The sequence below is a fragment of the Hyperoodon ampullatus genome, assembly GCF_949752795.1.
Source record: "Hyperoodon ampullatus genome assembly, chromosome: 7".
Lineage (NCBI taxonomy): Eukaryota > Metazoa > Chordata > Mammalia > Artiodactyla > Ziphiidae > Hyperoodon > Hyperoodon ampullatus.
The window spans coordinates 46,248,126-46,259,114 of NC_136920.1; the positions used below are offsets into that span (position 1 = coordinate 46,248,126).

The 10,989-nt window shown below is 38.4% G+C and overlaps 1 pseudogene across 1 annotated transcript; it reads left to right on the top strand.

Moving 5' to 3' along the window:
- The first annotated feature begins 10,220 nt into the window (after positions 1-10,220).
- LOC307056000 (protein FAM136A-like) lies at positions 10,221-10,675 on the top strand (annotated as a pseudogene). The gene has a single exon. The product of its transcript is annotated as a protein FAM136A-like (transcript).
- The last annotated feature ends 314 nt before the right edge of the window (positions 10,676-10,989 follow it).

A 10,989-nucleotide genomic window follows, 5' to 3' on the forward strand; every position in this document is an offset into this window, starting at 1 on the left:
AGTCCTAAATCAAAAATGAATGGATCCCTCAAATGTTGGAGGGTGCAGATATTTGAAGAATAATGGTCAAAGTTTTTCTTTATTTGATGAAAACTATAAAGCTATAGAGCCAAGAAGTTTAATGAATCCCAAGTACAAGAAACATGAAGAAAACTATACCAAGTATAGTATACAAGTTTCATGTAAACAGGACTAAAGACAAGAATGTCAGCAGATTTCTTGTTGGAAACAACACATGTATGAAAGGAGTGCAGCAACATTTTTAAAAGACAAAAGGAAAATACTGTTAACTTAGACTTCTAAACCCAGAAAAATATCTTTTACAAATGAAGGTGAAATTAAGAATATTTCAGACATACAAAAGCTGCAAGAATTTAACATCAACAGGTCTACATGTCAAGAAATGTTAAAGTAAGTCCCTCAGGCAAAAGAAAAATTATACCAGAGGAATATGTGAAGCTACATAAAGGAATGAAGAACACCAGTAAGATCTTTAAAAAGATAATTGATTATTTAAACCAGGGATTAGCAAACGGCAGCCCACAGACCACGCTATGGTCTGAATATCTGTGTCTCCCCCAAAATTCACATGTTGAGATCCTAATGCCCAAAGGTGATGGTATTAGCAGGTGGGGTCTTTGGGAGGTGCTTAGGTCGTGAGGGTGGAACCCTCATGAATGGAATTAGTACATTATAAAAGGGGCTCCAGAAAGATCCGTAACCCCTTCTGTCATGTGAAGATACAGCCAGAAGTCTATGACCTGGAAAGGGTCTCCACCTGACAATGCTGGCTCCCTGATCTCAGACTTTCAGACTCCAAAACTGTGAGAAATAAATTTCTGTTGTTTATAAGCTGAGTCTTTGGTATTTTGTTATAGCAGCCCAAATGGACTAAGACAGACCAAATCCTTCTCGCTAGTTTTAAAATAAAGTACTATTGGAACACAGTCATGCTTATTCATTCAGGTATTATCTATGGCTATTTTGAGCTACAGTGGTAGTGGCAAATTGTAATAGATACCATATGGCACACAAAGCCTAAAATATTGACTGTCTCTTTATAGAAAAAGTCTTCCAATCCCTGGTTTAAACAAAAGAAGAAAAAAATGTAGTATGATGTTTATAACATATAACTTTTATAACATATATAAAAGTGAAATGTGTGCTAAAATAGCACAAAGTTCAGGAGGGAAAAAATAGGAGTATACTGTTGTTAAGATTCTTCACTATATGCAAAATGGTATATTACTTGAAGAGTGTAATAAATTAAAGATGTATGTTATAAATCCTAAAGCAACCACTAAATTAATAAAACAAAGTGTTATAGCTAACAAGCCAACAAAAGATATGAAGTGGAATCATATTCAATTAATCCAAAAGAAGACATGCAAAGAGGAAAAAGGGAAGCAAAGAATAGAGGAGACAACAAAGAACAAGAAGGTATATTTATACCAACCATATCAATACTTACATTAAATGTAAATGGTCTAAATACCCCAATTAAGAAGCAGATATGATCATATTGGATAAAAAGCAAGGTCCAACCACATGCTGCCAAGAGAAACACACTTTAAATATGAAGACACTAATAGAATAAAATAAAGGAATTAAAAATGATACACCATGCTAACAACTAATCAAAGGAAAGCTGGAGTGGCTATATTACATCAGACAAAGGAGATTTCAGAATAGACTATTACCAAGGTTGATGAAGGACATTTTATAATGATAAACAGATTAATTCATACCAACAATATAACCCATCATAATTTTAATTTTTTACCAACCTACTCCCCAGGAAGAAGAGGAACAGTGCATAAATTAAGGAATTAAGATAAAATTGTAGATGTCTTTGCTCTAAAATAATACCTTATCTGTGCTTCCTTCTATGTAAAAGCTGGAAAATTCATTCAGTCAATAAATATTGCACCACTCATAATCTACACCAGATACAAATAAGAGGCAATACTTGATGCATCTCCAGGCAATGAGTCAGTTGTTAAAATATCACTTCTACATTAGTCAAAGGAAGATTAGAGTGAGCTCTCATACTAGAAACTAAGAAGCCAATCATTCTAGGAATTCAGAATTCCATTGAGTACCCTTAGGACCACCACTTTGCCTTGACTGCCCACAAACTTCTGGCTTTTAAAACTGATAACACTTAGATTTTGATGTGGGATACATTAATCTCAAATATGTTGAACATATTTTTAAAATATGGATATCTAATTAATACCAAGATAATCACAGTCTATTTGGATAGCAACTTTTCATGGTGGTAGGAAGGATGAAAAAATCTTGACTGGTGTTTGTAGAAGGAAGGAAAGTGTATCCCACAGCATCCATGGACCATTCCTGATATGAGGAATATAAGACAGAAAGAGGATTTTCTTTATCTGAACTGATAGGCAAAAAAATCTATCCACAGACTCATCTTTCTTAAATATGAAAAGGACAAATTCTGTATTATCACTATATAATGTATTCAATCACATTTCTGTTTCTGAGAGCAGATGAAAAGTGGGATGCCTGGGATTCTAAATTAATTCCTTTTATTCCTTTTCAAGACACAGCTTCTGTGCTGTAGAAGAGTCTCGCTGCTCCCTGCTCATTTCTTATTTATAAGTCAAACTCCTTGTCCTAATCATCTCCATCTCTTCCCCAAAGCTAAACAGTTTCAAAGAAACTGAAGTTTGGCATTTCTTTTGCAAAGTGCCTACTGCTTTACTTCCTTAAATACTCATCTTTCCTTTGGAGTTTAAAAACAAACAAGTAAAGTTATTATATCCAAGGATAACTCCGTATACCTACTGCTGTATCTGATTCTGACTGCTAATCCCATATGGTCATTGAAATAGTCAGAACTCTTTGATTGCAAGTGATAGAAATCCAGCCCAAATTAGTTTATGAAAAAAGGGAAAAGTATTACAACTGCAGAAAGGAAAAGGGTGGCAAGCTTCTGTTTTTCTCTGTGTGTGTGTGTGTGTGTGTTACTCATCTCTGCTTCTCTCTGTGTTTTGGCTTATTCTTCCCTATTATATATAGGGTTTTTTTTTTCTGCAAGCCTGTGAATATAGCCATAAGCAATCCCAGACTTCCTTCCTTCCAGCTAATGGCCAGAAAGCAAGAAAGCTTCCTGCCCACCTCCAATTCAAGAGATGCTCAGAAAGAACTCTGATTCCTGTATCCCAAAACTGAGGTGTTATGATTTTCATGACTGATAGCACTTAGATTTTGATGTGGCACAAATTAATCTCAAATATGTCCAATATGTTTTTAAAATATAGAAATCTAAGTGATACCAAGGTGATGATAATCTGTGTGGATAATGACATTCTCATGGTGGTAGGAAAGATGAAAAAAAAACTTGACTAAAATCACAGAGTTTGGGTGAGGAAGGAGCTATTTAAAATAAGGAAGAGGAAGAAGAATGAGGAGGATGAGGAGGAAAAGAAGAAGGGGAAGATAAAGAGGGGAGTGGGGGAAAGGTTAGGACACATAAAACTACCCAATCAATAGTTAGAAATCGGGGAACCAGTCTACTACAGTCCTCCATCTTACACCTTAGAGTTGCTTATTCAGCTTACAGACCTTTTTTACCTGTCATGGAAGGTAACACTGACATCCTGCCATCAAGTAATGGTAGGTGCAAAGGAATAGAGTTAAACTACTAGCAGTTTTATTTGAACTACAGATCAGAATTTTCTCTCTAACATTTTTTAAGTTAAAATGCTGATAGAGATAATAGGTAGATTTATGTTCCAAATAAAATAACCCCTACATAAAGCTCTGTGCTCCCTCACTACTCCTCCACTGTTAGAATTCTGAGACTTCTGCCTCCTTTCACTTTTTAACTTCAAAGAGGAAAATAGCTTCTCTCATATTTGCCTTTAAGTCTCAAAACTTTGAGGTTTGAATAGCAATTTTCGAATATGTGCTTTCACCTAGAATACAAATCTATAAAATGTTTTCAGAGTAATGGATTTGGGCTTTGTCCCCTGTCTCAGTCATGGGAGGAATGCTGTTAAAGGATGTGAGGAAAATGTGCTGTATATTTGAAAAACGCACAAGAAACTCCAACTCAGCAGACATGTTAGATGCTACAATGTTCTAATGAGTCCTTCATCCTCTTATCCACAGTGAGACCTCCCTTCCCCGGGGAGTATATCCAATAGATGCTGTCCCAGCTCACCACAAAAACTGAAACAAAATGATGCTCCCTTATTTGAAGACACCCCTAGAAACCTTAGTAATTTCCATAAGTGGTGTCAACAGGGAGGAGCTGAAGACATTTCCTTCATAAACACCTGTTATCCCTTCGAGCACAAATTATCATAGTAATTTTTATTCTTTAGTAAAAATGTGTTTCTTATTGGAAAACTGAAATTTAAAATGTAAAGAAGGCATTTCAAGAGATAACTCCAGCTTTTATCATTTGACATTATATTGTAAGTGTTTTTCACACAACTAAATTTTGAAAACATGGTTGTATTGGTTATATTGACAATTCAGTCATATTATTGGGCCATAATTTACTTAACCACTAGTTAGTATATGTTTCCATGTTTTTCCTATTATAAATAAGACTATTAAATATCTATATCCATAAATCCTTTTCTACAGCATTTATTATAACTTTGAAATTAATCCCAAGAAATTGAATTTCGGGATCAAAGGAGATAAATCATTTTAAAACTCTTGATACATATTGCCAAATTCCTTCTCAGCAAAAATGCATTAATATCCAGTCTTCCTAGCAGAATCTAAGAATGATCATTTCCTCTCATCTTTTTCATCAATGGTATCATCATGTGAACAAATATTTTAAACAATAAATTTAAGCAAGGTTTCTAAAATAGAAATTTTAAATGGATTCATTGTTCACTCACCAGCTGACTTAATTTGCACCGTGACTAGCTTCCCAGCAGCTGATGCTCCTTTTAAATGAAGACATTCTTATCGAAAACATAAATGTTTGTTATAAAAGGGACGGTTAAATAAATTATGGTACATCTATACTATGAGATAATACATAAACGATAAAAAAGATTGAGGGATATCCATGTTTCTTTTTCTGTAAACTAGATATGTTACCATATATATATATATATTACTATATGTTTGCATATATAGAGTGTGTGTGTATATATATATATGATTAAATGTTCATAAAAATATAAAAGGTCTGAAGAGATAAACACTAAACTACTGTAAACGGTCTGAACATAAAAAAGTGGATTTGATGATGGGGAGTAGGGGCATTCTTGAGATGAAAATGTCAACTTGGATTTTATTACAATGAACACATATTACTTTTGCAATTATGCCCCATTGAGAATAGATGCAACACTTCTGTAGAGTTAATAAGTATTTTTACAACTTACTAAGGAAATTTTATTTAACAGATTTAGAATCCATGAAAAAATGTCTAGGGGGAGATGGAAGAGGGTACTAAGTTTTTACATCTACATTTAAGATATTGTAAGATACGCCTGGTAAATTTGGAAATAAAAATGTGTCATATGTATAGTTTGGTTTGATCTTAAAGTAATACTATTTGGTATGTCAACATGGGGAGAAGCAAAAAATGTCAAGAGAAAAATATTCTTGCCTAGGAGTATACCCTATCAAGGGAAGGAAGTCAAGAGTCTTCAAGAAATTAGGTTTATTGCTCTCCAACTTTCCCTTTCTCCCCACTGATTCCAAATCTTTAATAACAGTGCAAGTGGGCTTCCCTGGTGGCGCAGTGGTTGAGAGTCCGCTTGCCGATGCAAGGGACACGGGTTCGTGCCCCGGTCCGGGAAGATCCCACATGCCGCGGAGCGGCTGGGCCCGTGAGCCATGGCCGCTGAGCCTGCGCGTCCGGAGCCTGTGCTCCGCAATGGGAGAGGCCACAACAGTGAGAGGCCCGCGTACCGCAAAAAAAAAAAAAAAAAAAAAAAAACGGTGCAAGCTGAGGATGTGGTACATCTTGGGAATGAAGCCTACATGTGAACAGGCAGGAGCTAATGCCCCACTTTGGGTCCTTAGTGAATGGGAAACACCCTCAGAAACGCAGACAATATTAGCAGTCTCCCCCTTTCTTTCACTTGTTAATTTTCTATGAGTAACAATGGCTGGGACAAATTAGCACATTTTCTTTTGGCTACAAGCCAACTCCACCAGCCATTTCTGATCCACTATAGTGATTTACATAATCACAAGAAATAAATGTTAGTGGTGATCATTTCCCCATTCCAAGAACAGAAACCATCCACCGAATGCATGCACATTAACTCTACTGACTTTGTCCCTTTGGTGGGGTACTACCAACCTATCCTCGGAGTTCAAGTGCCCTTTTCCAAGCACAGGTGCATGTAGACACCTGTGTATTCTATTACCTCTCACTCCTAACAAGTCCCAAGGAGAACTCCTTATCTCTCTAAACTTACTCTGCTTCCCATTTCTGATGAAGACTCAGCATCCTCTCAATTGCTCTGGATACAAGCTTTGGCATTACCTACTACATATTTCACCCTGATCTCCCATATCCAACATGGGTTATATCTCTCAGCCCCACTCAGATATGCACCTGCTTTTTCTCTCCCCACAGTCAAGGTCCTAATATAGGCCCATGTTTCTCTCAAGATGCTTTCTAGGGAATCTTTTGCCTCTAAGTCACCCTCTGCCTCCTACAGTTAAAGTGATTCAACATTTCCTTTGTCAAGAATATGAGTAGATTCTCATTGATTGTAGAGTAAAATTCTGATTCCTCAGCATAATAATCAAGGACCTACACAATGTGCTGCCTTGTCCACTGTTGGGGCCCAGTGCAGGCCACCCCCAAATATGCCTCAATGGCATATTGATTATTTTGAATTAAACTAACTTAAGAAATGGCCATAAAGCAGAAGCTAACACATGATTGTAAAGCAATTATACTCCAATAAAGATGTTAAAAAAAAAAAAAAGAAAGAAAAGAAATGGCCAATACAAGAGGGACACTTGGACTTTCCTGTCTCCCTGAAAGCAGGAAATAATTCTCCCATGTGAAAGGTCTCTTCCCTGTACCAGGAGGTAGAAGGACATGCTTATCACCAGAGATAGAGAATTCAGGGCTGAGAGACCTATATAAACAAACCTTGTTACCTCTTTACCAGCCAAGCCCAAACTCTGCTTAAATTTCTTATTAATTAAGCACCCAAACCTGAGTTTCTTTGTCCTGTCAATACCTCTCAAATGTATTGTTTCATTGTCTATAAAAACTGCCTGCTTTGGCCATTTCTTAGGTCCCATTTCTAGAGACCTCCATGTGCACGAATTAATTTTTCTTCTCCTGTTAATCTGTATCAATTTTATTATTAGTTTACCTACAAGAACTCAAGAGGTATAGAGGGGGAAATGTCCCCTTCCCCCAAACCGCTGTCTTTCCAACATTACTGCCGACTAGATGTACCTCCCTGGCCCACCATCCTGACTCAGCAAGTAATTCACATCTCTCTTAACTTCCCCTCAAAGTCCTTCCACCATAACTCAGCTTGGAATGATCCGTCTACATCCTAGTTTCTTTTTTTTTTTCAGAGTTCTTTTTTTTTTTTTTAAAGAAGATGTTGGGGGTAGGAGTTTATTAATTTATTTATTTTTGCTGTGTTGGGTCTTCGTTTCTGTGCGAGGGCTTCCTCTAGTTGTGGCAAGCAGGGGCCACTCTTCATCGTGGTGCACGGGCCTCTCACTATTGCGGCCTCTCTTGTTGCGGAGCACAGGCTCTGGATGCACAGGCTCAGCGGCCATGGCTCACCGGCCTAGTTGCTCCGCGGCATGTGGGATCCTCCCAGACCAGGGCTCGAACCCGTGTCCCCTGCATTAGCAGGCAGATTCTCAACCACTGCACCACCAGGGAAGCCCTCCTAGTTTCTTAAACTGAGGAACTATTCTTCCCTGAGGATGTGGGAACAGAGGAGAAACCAGGGTACAACTTAAATTTGATCACAGAGATATGGGAGGGAAACTTTATTATTTGAATTTGAATGTAAAATTCAAATGAAACTTCAAGGAAATGATAAACCTGTTTCTAACTATTCTCTCCACCCCCACTCCTAGCAGCAGCAGCCACGCCACAAATTTGTGGTCACTCCTTTTAGCCCTTAGGAGTCTGCCACTGGAAATTTTTGAGAAGCACTGCTCTAGGTGGAAAGTTTTTCAACCCTTCTTTCTGTTTGACAATTCTTGCCCATTATTAAGAGCCACCTCTTAATAGAGAGCCAGCAGCTCTTCTACAAAACATCCTAAAATCCCTCCAAGTTAAAATAAAACAAAAAACTCCCTTCTTATACTCTCAAGGCATATAATGACTATTATAAACTGGTGCTAGTCTTAGGTGGGTTTGTTAACTCCCAGTTTCTACCTGTCCACAAACCAATACATCTCAGTAAAAGCCAGGGACAAGATGGCTCAGTGCCCACTAAATGCCAGGATACAGCCTTACCAAGGTGTAGGAAAATGACATTTCCCAGAATTTGTCAGTGAACCTGTAAAAAGCCTTAGGCTCTGAGATATGAAGATATATATACTCTAAAGTAAAGGAAAACTTACTTTCACTTCTCCTAGAAACATTTCTACATGACGTGAGATTAGATCTATAGCTTAAAATTTCTCCTGTTGACCAAAAGTCAAGTGGGTATGTCCCAGGATAGGTACCTAGACTCATTGAGAAGGTACATGGAGAAGGGAGCATTATTTCCCTAGGTTTTTCCATTTCAAGGAGGAATGAACCCCTGACCTTGGGTACCTCTTTGTCACAAAAGGCTAGAGGCAAGGGACTGTCAAACTCCTGGAGAGGCTTTATTTGCATACCAAAGGGCTGTAGTCTCTTCTTTCAGGAGAGATGGGAGATAGCTGCCTTCTTCTCCTTTGTATGAAGAGAAAAATTATTTTCCTCATCCCTCACCTATAGGGTATCCAGCTGCTTGCATTAGAGAGTTGACATGGTTCTCGTCACATCATCCCAAGGGCCAAGACTAGGGCAAAGAGGACGCTAGAGCACTTATTCACTATGAGGTATTTAATAAGCAAAATGTGTCTCTGATACAGAACACCTCTTGTGCACATTCAGCCTAAACTTAATAAACACTAATATTATAATGTTAATGTTTATTAATATTAAATGTTAATGAAATGTTTATTAATATTAATGTTAATGAATATTAGAAACCTAACACAAAGCCTACAAGAATTTAAATGTAGCCATTACTTGTCTTCATTTGTCTTGTGCTCTTGCTGTCATTATCTCTCCCTCATAGATGCCAGCTCTCAATAGATTCATCTCCCCCAACAATCCTCTCCTCACTCTGGTCATCCATTTCTCCCTTCTAGAAGCCTCATTCATGTTTACCATTTTGTTTGTTGTCCCAATCATGGCGTATTGCTGCTCATTAAGTCATCATTATTTTCCAGAAGTATCTCTTTCCCATGATGATGCAAAACTTTCTAGTGTAGTTACAGAAAGTTAGGACAGGGAGTGAGCTAACCTGGAAGAGCTGTGGAAGAGGCATGAAATCATAAATTCCCAATCACATCTTGTACTATCTCGCATGAATGAAAAAAAATACACTTGGTAGTAAATGAGCATGTAGGAGATGCAAGTTAGTGAGCTGTGGCTGCCTAATCCGTGCTCATCATTCTCCTGCTTGATATATTCATGGAAATTCTCACACCTACTTAAAATATTCATGAAGCTGGCTCATTTCAGTTCCACAGTGGTTACAAAAGTTATTACAAATAGACAAGGTGGGAAAGGTAATCTGAGGCCCGAGTGTGTCTTCCTTCCTCAGTAGTGGTAGCATCTGGTCAGGGGCAGAGACTGACTCTAATGAATTTTGACTTCTCCAAACATCTGATACTATACTTCACACAGAATGAAGTTTTACAAGATTAAATATTTGTTGGATTGAGTCATTTCTACTGGAAAAAAAAATGAGACTAATAAAGGATGAATTATGAATTATGTCAATAAAAAATTACTCTTCACACAAAAGAAAGTTATCACAGTGTTGGTAAGTCTGTGGGGAAATAATTACAAACACATAGTTAGTGGCCATATAAATTGGTTCATCCTCTTTGGAGAACAATTTGAGAATATTTATCAAAATTTTACTATACCCACCCTTTAACCCCAGTAATTCAACCTCTGAAAATCCATCCTACAAATGAATGTATGCATGTGCAAAAAAATAATGTGGATGTGGGCGCCGGCACGGCACGGAGCAGCGCCGTGTCGCCATGGCGGAGCTGCAGCAGCTCCGGGTGCAGGAAATGGTGGACTCTATGGTGAAGAGTCTGGAGAGAGAAAACGTCCAGAAGATGCAGGGCCTCATGTTCCGGTGCAGCGCCAGCTGTTGTGAGGACAGCCAGGCGTCCATGCAGCAAGTGCACCAGTGCATTGAGTGCTGCCATGCACCTCTGGCTCAAGCCCAGGCCCTGGTGACCAGCGAGTTGGAGAAGTTCCAGGACCACCTGGCCCGGTGCACTATGCATTGCAATGACAAAGCCAAAGATTCAATTGATGCGGGGAGTAAAGAGCTTCAGGTGAAGCGGCAGCTGGAGAGTTGCGTGACCACGTGTGTGGATGACCACATGAACCTCATCCCAACCATGACCAAGAAGATGAAGGAGCCTCTCATCCATTGGGAAATAGATGTCTGCTATTGGCCATCGGTGCTGAAGGCAGGAGTCTATTTAAAAAGAGAAATGGGGATTTGGGTTTTCTAAGGAAAGTTTATGAATGAGGAAATTAAGGATGGCAGCAAGTTTAAGGCCTACATCACTTGCCTCTGGACACTGGTTCCTTTGTGTTTGAAAACTAGAAAGTGAAAAAACCTGGTGCTAAAATTGGGGTCAGTGATAACACAGGAGAGTTTTTGTGAGCCTGAATTTCACATGGCAAGTGCTTATCCTGGCAACAGGGAGTCTCCTTACCAAACCAGAGCCCTCCAAGATACCAGATTCTCT